A 9,440-nucleotide genomic window follows, 5' to 3' on the forward strand; every position below is an offset into this window, starting at 1 on the left:
GATTTATTTTACATCAACCGTCAATTTGCATAATTTTTTATTCTGATTCAATTAATAATTTTAAATTTGAGTTTTAAATATATAATCTCTTTAAATATTTGTCACTTGTAATATTCCAAACCAATTAAAGTATAATTCAGTCACAGGAAACATGTGATACCGTGGTATAACAGACAATTGCAACTCCATGATATTCTCGTTTATAATTATTTATAAAATTTAATTTCTGTAGAATTTTTAAATAACTACTAATGAAAATATCCAAAATGATAAATTTTGATATTGACCACTAATTAGTTACTTTTTAACTTTGACAATTTTAATTTAAAATTTAAATCAGGGCATTAGAAATTAATTATCTTAAATGGTTCCTAGTATAAAAGCAGTTAGAATACTTGACTTGAACCTATTGAAAGAGATGTTTAATTTTATATTAAAAAATATAAACATTCTTACTATAAAAAAATAAATAATTTCTCAATGATATGGTTTTGTTTCTTTTGTCTAAATGAATAAATAACTAAACAAACCACCAAAGACTAATAGTCTTTTGGTACTACTATAGTAGGTGAAATCTTGGTGGACCCCAAGGTCAATGGACTCCAACCAATTCAAACGTTGATCAAGTTGCCACACACGTGGGCACTTAACATATGAACAAGTTATTGGTTATCATATCTGACTTTCTTATTAATCGATGCTTGATATATTAGTTAAATACATTTTATTCATATTTATGACGGAACGGTATCAATAATACTTTTAATGGATAATCGATGTCTTGATATATTAGTTAAATATATTTTATTCAGATATATGACGAAACCATATCAATAATATTTTTAATGCATATTTGCCAACTAGTTATTAATATATAAAAAATTATGTTTGAGGTTTTTTTTTCTCGTGTCACAATTTGTTTCTTAACGTGTTACGTGTTTTCTTAGTTAGTTAATGTGTTTTCTTAGTTATAGTATGTTCTTACATTTTTTTATCTTTTTTTGTGTTCTTATTTTGTATTTAAAAATTTGACATTGAATAAATTGTGATCTAAAATATATGTTTAACATTAGTAAACAATGATAAATAAAATGTGTGTCTTTAAAAAAATTAATAAAATAGCTTTTTTTTTCAATCTTTTTTATTAAAGATATTAATTCAACTTATGATCACACATTAATTTGAATTTACTTTTAAAGTGGGTTAAAATCATCATTGGATTTGATTTCATTATAAAACTGTAATTAACTCTTAAATATATATTCATTTTAGATTGAAAGTCGAGTCAAGTCAACTCATGTTAAAGATTAAATCAAGTCAGTTTAAGTAGAAGGTTAAGATGAGTCAATTCAGTGTACTTCGGTACAAAACATGCACACTAAATTTAATTTTCATTTTGGATTCAATAAAATTGAGATATAAATACTAGAACGTGATAGTTATGACTCTTTAAGTCAATTAGTTTTAGATCTTGCATAGATACAAGACTCTTTACATTTAAAGAGTATCATTGTGGTACCTTAACTCTTTTAAGACAAACAAAAAATAGTTCTCTCCTTTTTGAACAAAGTGTTGTGATCATATAAGTTTGCTTATCAACTTCTTTCCATGCTAACTCCACTTGTATATTCATTTCAGTCATATTCAAATGAGCATTGACGTCATCCTTCATCTTCCCTTTTATATTTAGAAGTGTTTCAATTAAGCTATCACGCACATTCTCTTCAACATGTTTAACATCTATACAATGTCGCACATCTAACTTGCACCAATATGGAAGATAAAACTATTGACCTCTTCTTCCATATCTTAGTCACAATTGTCTTTCTTTTTTTTTCGAAAATCAACATGGAGATCTTTCACCTTCTCATAAATTTGGACAGTAGTTCATGGAATTGGAGCTTTGCCATGCTCTTGGTGTCCATTAAAAGCCTTTTTCAATTCACGGTAAGGGTAGAATTGATTTAGAAATCTATGATACCGAAGATAGTTTGTTTTCCTCCCATGTTTTAATTGCTTATATGATGTGTTTTCCTCACAAACCATACATGCTCTGTGGCATTTCACACCATAACCTGACAAGTTTCCATATACAGGAAAGTCGTTGATAATACAAAATAACTTTGCATGCATCTGGAAAGATTCACTGGCAAAACCATCATAGACCTCAACATCGTCAGTCCATAACAACTTCAAGTCATTAATCGATGAACTAAGATAAACATCTATGTCATTCCCTAGTTGTCGTGGACTAGAAATCATCATTGAAAACATCATATACATAAACTTGGAGGCAATTTATAAATCACTAAAAAAACAAGTCATGAATTATGATTGGTACTTAAATTTTTATAAGGATACATTCATTTATAGTCAATGTAATCCTCAAATTCCTTTATTCATTTTCCAATGTGGGAATTTTGTTATCGATGTTTTTCCATTACACAAAATTTATCGGAAGACGAAGTAGTCCATCACATTTTCTCTCATTAACATGTTATCTAAGATTTTTAGGGTCAGTTGGTTTGCAAACATAAGTTTAAACCTTAGAATTATTGGTAGATACCAAATTTCCTTCAAAGGAGGGTTGTGCTTTGCAATCTCGTTAATATTCTCCTTTACTTTTTAACATGACAAATTACACTTCGAACAACTTCTTAAGTCTGCAAACTACTTTCTATATAAAATATAATCATTAAGACACGCATAAATATTTTGATATTCATACTCATCGGACAAAGTATCTTCTTTGCCTCATACATTCGATTAGGTAGTGTATTACTTTCAGGAAACATTTCCTTCAACAACTAAAGCAATTTTGTGAAGTTTTTATCACTCCACCCCTTCAATCTCTTCAAATTTATCAACCTTAACACTACTAATAGTTGTGTGGAGTTAGTTGAGTTAGGATATAACGAGGTCTTTACATTGGTAGACATATTCTCACACATCACTTCAACAAAGGATTGTACTCCAAAATCACGAATCATATCCTATAATCATTCGTCCATTGTTTAATCATTAAATTCATGTGTTTCAGACACACTAGGCATGTCTAACAACTCACCATGGCACATTCCAATTCTTCAAAAATCCATCGCACAAAAGATGTTCTCTAATTTCGTCAATATTCAATCTTCTCCGATTCAAACAATTCACTTAAGGGCACCTTATCCTTACTTTATTTTCTACACTACCAACATTATGTTGAGTAAACCATATAAAATCTTCAATCTCTCTCTCATAATCATCACTTATACATGGTAAATTAATTCAACTTAAATCCATATCTATGTTCAATAGATACGTGATTGAAATTAGTTTTTTGTCCATGCCAGGAAATGCTCAATGAAATAATGTAACAAATAAAAAATAGTAAATAATATTTGTCGAGGTCAGACATCCCCATACTCAATATCAACACGTTTGAATAATATATATCACAAGCAGTACCAACAAAGTTTCTCCGAACATAATATACATCAACAAAATAAAATACAATTTAAATATATACAAAAATAGTTTCACATATTTTATCAAACACAATTCAACACCAACACATTTAAATATACATATTAAAAAATTTAAATTTATAAAATATAGAAAAATTTAATCTCTAACCTAGAATGGAGAAGACTCACAAAAGACCAACTAAGAAAATATTACGTATTGGTAAAGAACACAAGAGGAGACCCATCAACACTCGCAACACACGATCCCAAACCCACCACAAGGCAAGAAAACATGTTCTAGTCCAAAAGATTAAAGAAAGATGGCAGAAAAACAACGAAATACCTTTAAATGCTAAAGGCGGGGTTGAAGAGCATTTAGTGATAGTGGTGAAGAGAAAGAGGACGATGACACCTTAGAGGTTCGAAGAGGTCGACAATGACTTGGTGGGGCAAAGAGGGGCAACTATGTTTAGTTGTTGCGACGAGGAGCGATAACAAAATGAGTGACAAACGTCAATGTGAAGTTCAACAACAGCCAAATGCTCCAAAAACAACCTTAAATAATGACAAATGGTGGTGGTTTTCTGTGCTTCGACAGATACAATGGGAGAAGAAGAACTTTTTGTGGCGTGGGGGTGAAAATGTGAAACTTTTTTATTCCTCGTAAGCCTTTCAATGATAGTTTAACTATCATCATTTTGATGTCTTAGTTATATAATGATGGTTAATAAAAAAATCATCATTTTTTTGAACATTTTCGATGATGAGTAAGAGAAAAATCATCGTCATATACCCTTTGGGTGCATTTAACGAGGATTGATCCATCGTAAAAAATTTTACGTCATTTACAAGTATGTCATCGCATTTTGATTTTACTATATTGCCCAAGAAATGTTGTTATTCAACATCATGGTATACATTTTCTACACTAGTTATATCATATAATAATCATCAATGGTATGTCACTTGAGGGACTTGTCTTTACTAAACAAGAAAAACTTGTCATTCAAGTTATGAAACCATAACTTGACACCTCTTCCGTCTTAAGTGAACTAACATTGATTGAATGATAATAACTTCAATGGAGAAATAATTTATGTCTCTTTCTTCTTAAGATTTTTTTCTTTTATTAATTGAACAATCAATCCCAAAGAAAAAAAAAATCAACACTAACTTTTTCACGCTCAAGCATCACTTCTATGCTTTAGTGCAACTTGGTGTATAATTCTACAATTTCCAAAACTTTTATGCTTGAGTGCAATTTGGTGTATAATTCTACAATTTCGAAAAACATTATGCAAGGAGATAAAATTTAATTAAAGTAAAAATATATATTTTAAAATTATTTACAAAATTTTCATCCTTTATTTACTCTAAAATCATGTCTTTAATACACATAAACCAGGACTTATACTTTCCAAATGTAAAATTATGAAATTCAAATTTGGCAATTTATTTTTTGAACTATTTATGTTGTTACTTGCCATTCTTATGTATTCTAGATTAATTCTCACTTAAAAAATTGTTATATAATTTTCTAAAAAATATTGAAATTGTGAGCTAAAAGGGCAGAAAATTCTTCATTTTGGCAGTATCACGAAAATTATACTATTATTTCCAATGGAGTGTTGTTGGTATTTAAAAACCCGATTTTGGGTTGCAGAGAGCTGCGGATACAAAACTGGAGTCCGTCCACACAAAATTCACTAATAACAATCATTGTCTTACACAAGAAAATAAAACATAAAATATCCAGTTAGATAAAGCATAGTATCAAATGAGTAGAAAAGAGAGCAAATCATAACAACTAGTCATTTAAAAACAAATTTTAAAAAATAAAAATATGTTAAAATTAAAAAATTAAATGAAAACAACGTTAAACTAAATACATAGTTATAGTTTTCTGAAGAGATACACTTCTGGTGGAACAGGAACAGAAAAAGTCTTTGATTAGGACTAATTATAGTTGAATATAACCTATCAACTTGTTCTAAACGGACTGTTGAATTGAATTGAATGAAACTAAAACATGCATCGGGAGAAGTTTGTCCAGTCAATTGTTTTCTTTTCCAAAACCCATTATTATAGTTTTCTGTGGAAATTTTAATGTTTTAGCTTTACCGTTGTCTAGTCGTAACTTTTGAAAGGGAATAAATTCCAAAGCATGTGTGTGGAAAAGAATGACCATCTTTGTTGAGTGACACATAGTATTTAACTTTTGATTATTTTTTATTTTTTGCCCTTTTTAAATTTTGAATATGTAGCATTTGACTTGGGACTTATATTGATACAAAGGGTCATGGAAGCACTTTAGTACGTAATAATTGGAGTCCTAAGCATAGGTGGGAATGGAAATGGGTTTGTTGTGCTAATGCTTTGGGCAACAAACTGCCGCAAATAATAAGTATATCCATTTGTGGGGTGAGGTTGTCAAAGCCATTTTACACATGCAAAGTTCGATGTGAATAAAGTTCTTCCACACTTCTCCTTTTTGGAAAAGTTGAAGCAGATACTCAAAACTGCCCAAATACAATGTTTTTTTTCCGGCTGTACCTAATCAGAGTAATGCTGATCAATACTTGAATTTTAGTTTCATCAAGGTACTTTTGGTTCTCTTATAATATATGCATGTATAGTAACAAGTCGAGAGAAATGATATAAAGAAATCACATCGGTTTATGTTATTTACTATTTAAACAATATTTAAAAAATATTAAATTGAGCAAAATTAACAAAAGTTAAAATTTGATTAAAAAAATTAAAACTACATTTATCATAAATAAAATAAGACCCAAAAAAACCCTTCTTTACCACTTTAGGAGATGAGGTGAAATAATTCATCAAAATGGAAATCAAATTAATATTTAAGTCTTATATTAATATTAACATATGAATATTGAAATCAGGTAGGTAATCGATTCTTATCACTATTCTTAATTTTATTGTACCGTACGGTTTCCAAAGTGAATTAGATATGTAATCGATTTTTACCATTATTCTCAACCTTATTGTACCATACGGTTCCCAACACTCTCTGTATTGTACGGTCTCCCGGTACCATTAGACCAGGCCGATCATTAGGTCGATCGGTCATCCAGGATGATCAACCACTAGGTTAGCCATCCAGGTTGACCATTAGGTTGTCCGATCATATAGGTCGACCGAACATTCAGGATGATCAACCATTAGGTTGATCATCCAGGTTGACCGATCATCTAGTATAAATAAAGGTTTCAGGTATGACTTTACGATCACAATGCACAATATATGCATTAGTTGTTGTGTCAACCGCTCGGTTACATTACTAACTTGAGCGTTGGAGTGCCTTTGACAGGTACCCACCCACCCGACTTGGACACGGAGAAGGGAGAACGGGCAAGTAACATGAAGGACGGAAGACAACCTGGAGTGTTGAGCAGCGAACGTCCAGTCTTCAAGACAACCTGGAATGTTGAGCAACGAACGTCCGGTCTTCAAGACAACCTGGAGTTCTTTGAGTAAGGAACTTCAGCCCTATACCGGAAACATTGCCCACTGTGGGGCCGAGCGAGTATCCCCCATTATAGCTATAAGGAACCAATGAGTGATGCTTTAAAGGATATCAATTGCTCCGTCACCCATCCCCAACCATCCGACCTCAAGCGTCCGGTCTCGGCCATCTGGCCTCAGTCATCCAACCTCCACCATTAAAGTTAGGCCATTCTTTGGCCCCAAGTGTTGAGAATCAATCGTCCGACCTCTAATGGCCTCAGTCGTCCGACCAAACCTTGGCCTTAACATCCCGGCCTCCCATGGTTTCAATCGTTTGGCCATACCCTAGCCTCAACTTCCCGGCCTCCATGGCCTTAGTCGTTCGGTTATACCTTGACCTCAACTTCCCGGCCTCCCATGGTCTCAGTCGTCTGGTCATACCTTGACCTCTCAGGCACTTTCTCAAACTTGGCCTCATAGGTATTCAGCCATTGGGCTCGGCCTTTTGGCCTCACTTGCTCGGTCATTCGACCTCAGCGAAATTGCAAACGAAGAAAAACGAAACCAAATGAACAAATAGACTCGTCAGCATAAACCCAAGTTGATGAACGGAGCGTTCCGAAAGGAATCACTGTCGACTTGGTCGGACGGTGAACGACGAGTTCCGAGAGGAACCACTACCGTCCGGTACGAACAAAACCCAAGTTGATGAACGGAGCGTTCCGAAAGGAATCACTGTCAACTTGGTCAGGCGGTGAACGACAAGTTCTGAGAGGAACCACTACCGTCTGGTACGAACAAAACCCAAGTTGATGAACGAGGCGTTCCCAAAGGAATCATTGTCAACTTGGTCGGGCGGTGAACGGGGAGTTCTGAGAAGAACCACTGTCGTCCAGTACGAACAAAACCCAAGTTGATGAACAGAGTGTTCTAAAAGGAATCACTGTCAACTTGATCAAATGGTGAACAACGAGTTCCAAGAGGAACCACTATCGTCCGATACGAACAACACTGAAGGTTAGTGACCGTGGATCTTCACCAAAGGTATCCCGGCCGACCTCACCGAAGGTCGGCAACCGTGGATCTTCACCAAAACTATTCAGCCGTCCGTCTTCAACCATCTAGCCTTCCATGGCCTATCCGGCCTTCCATGGCCTCACATACTTAGCCAAATTTGTCAACAAATGTTCAACTATTCAGACGTTCGTCCTCAACTATCCGGCATTCCATGGTCTCACAAATACTTAGCCAAATTTGGCATCAAACATTTAACTATTCGGTCGTCCGTCTTCAACCATTCGACCTTCCATGGCCTCACAAATGCTTCGCCAAATTTGGAACCAAACGTTCAACTATTCGGACGTTCGTCCTCCACTATCCGGCCTTTTGTGGCCTACCCGTCCGTCCATGGCCTCACAGGTACTTAGCCAAATTTGGCATCATCATTCAAGCATTTGGTCGTCCGACCTCAATTGCTCGGTCGTCCATGGCCTCACAAGTATTTAGCCAAATTTGGCATCATCATTCAAGCATTCGGTCATCTGGCCTCAATTGCTCGGTCGTCCATGACCTCAACTACTTGGTCTCCCATGCCCTCACAAGTACTTAGCCAAATTTAGCTTCAAGCATTTAACCATCCAGCCTTACATTAGCCTCAACTTCTCGGCCTCCCGTGACCTCAACCGTTCGGCCTTACATTGGCCTCAACTTCTCGGCCTGTCATGGCCTCAACCGTTCGGCCTTACATTGGCCTCAACTTCTTGGCCTTCCGTGGCCTCAACCGTTCGGCCTTATATTGGCCTCAACTTCTCAACCTCTCGTGGACTCATCCGCCCGGTCATACCTTGACCTCTCAGGTACTTTCTTAAACATGTCCTCACAGGTATTCTTCCAACCATTTGGCCTCAAGTGTTGAGCCTCAACCGTCTAACTCAACTCGGCCTTCCGTGGCCTCATGTTCATCGACAATCGTTCGACTATACCACAAACAGATCCTGGCCGACCTCACCGAAGGTTGGTGACCGTGGATCTTCACCAAAGAAATCTTGGTCGGCCTCACCGAAGGTCGGCGACTGTGGATCTTCACAGGTACTACAAGTGTTCAACCTTTCGACCATACCCCAAAGGAATCTCGGTCGGCCTCACCGAAGGTCGACGACCGTTGATCTGCATGGAAGCAACCCCGACCAACCCCATCGAAATTTAATGACTGTCGATCTCCACGTCATGTCACTTTAACAAGATCGGTAGCCTATTCAACTCGGTTGACAAGGGCACGACCCGATTTTGTCTTTCAACCACTCATCTTAATCAAACAAACAAAGAGTGCATAGAGACGAAAGCCAACCAGAGAACCCGTCCTTTCCAAGAAGGCCATGTACAGAACCCCTTCGCAGATTAACATCATGCTTGGGCTTGGGGGGCTTGTGTACCGTACGGTCTCCCAACACCCTGTGTACCGTACGGTCTCCCGACACCACCAGACCAGGCCGACCATCAAACCGACCGACCATCCAG

This window comes from Vigna angularis, chromosome 11 (assembly GCF_016808095.1).
Source record: "Vigna angularis cultivar LongXiaoDou No.4 chromosome 11, ASM1680809v1, whole genome shotgun sequence".
In the NCBI taxonomy this organism is placed as follows: Eukaryota; Viridiplantae; Streptophyta; class Magnoliopsida; order Fabales; family Fabaceae; genus Vigna; species Vigna angularis.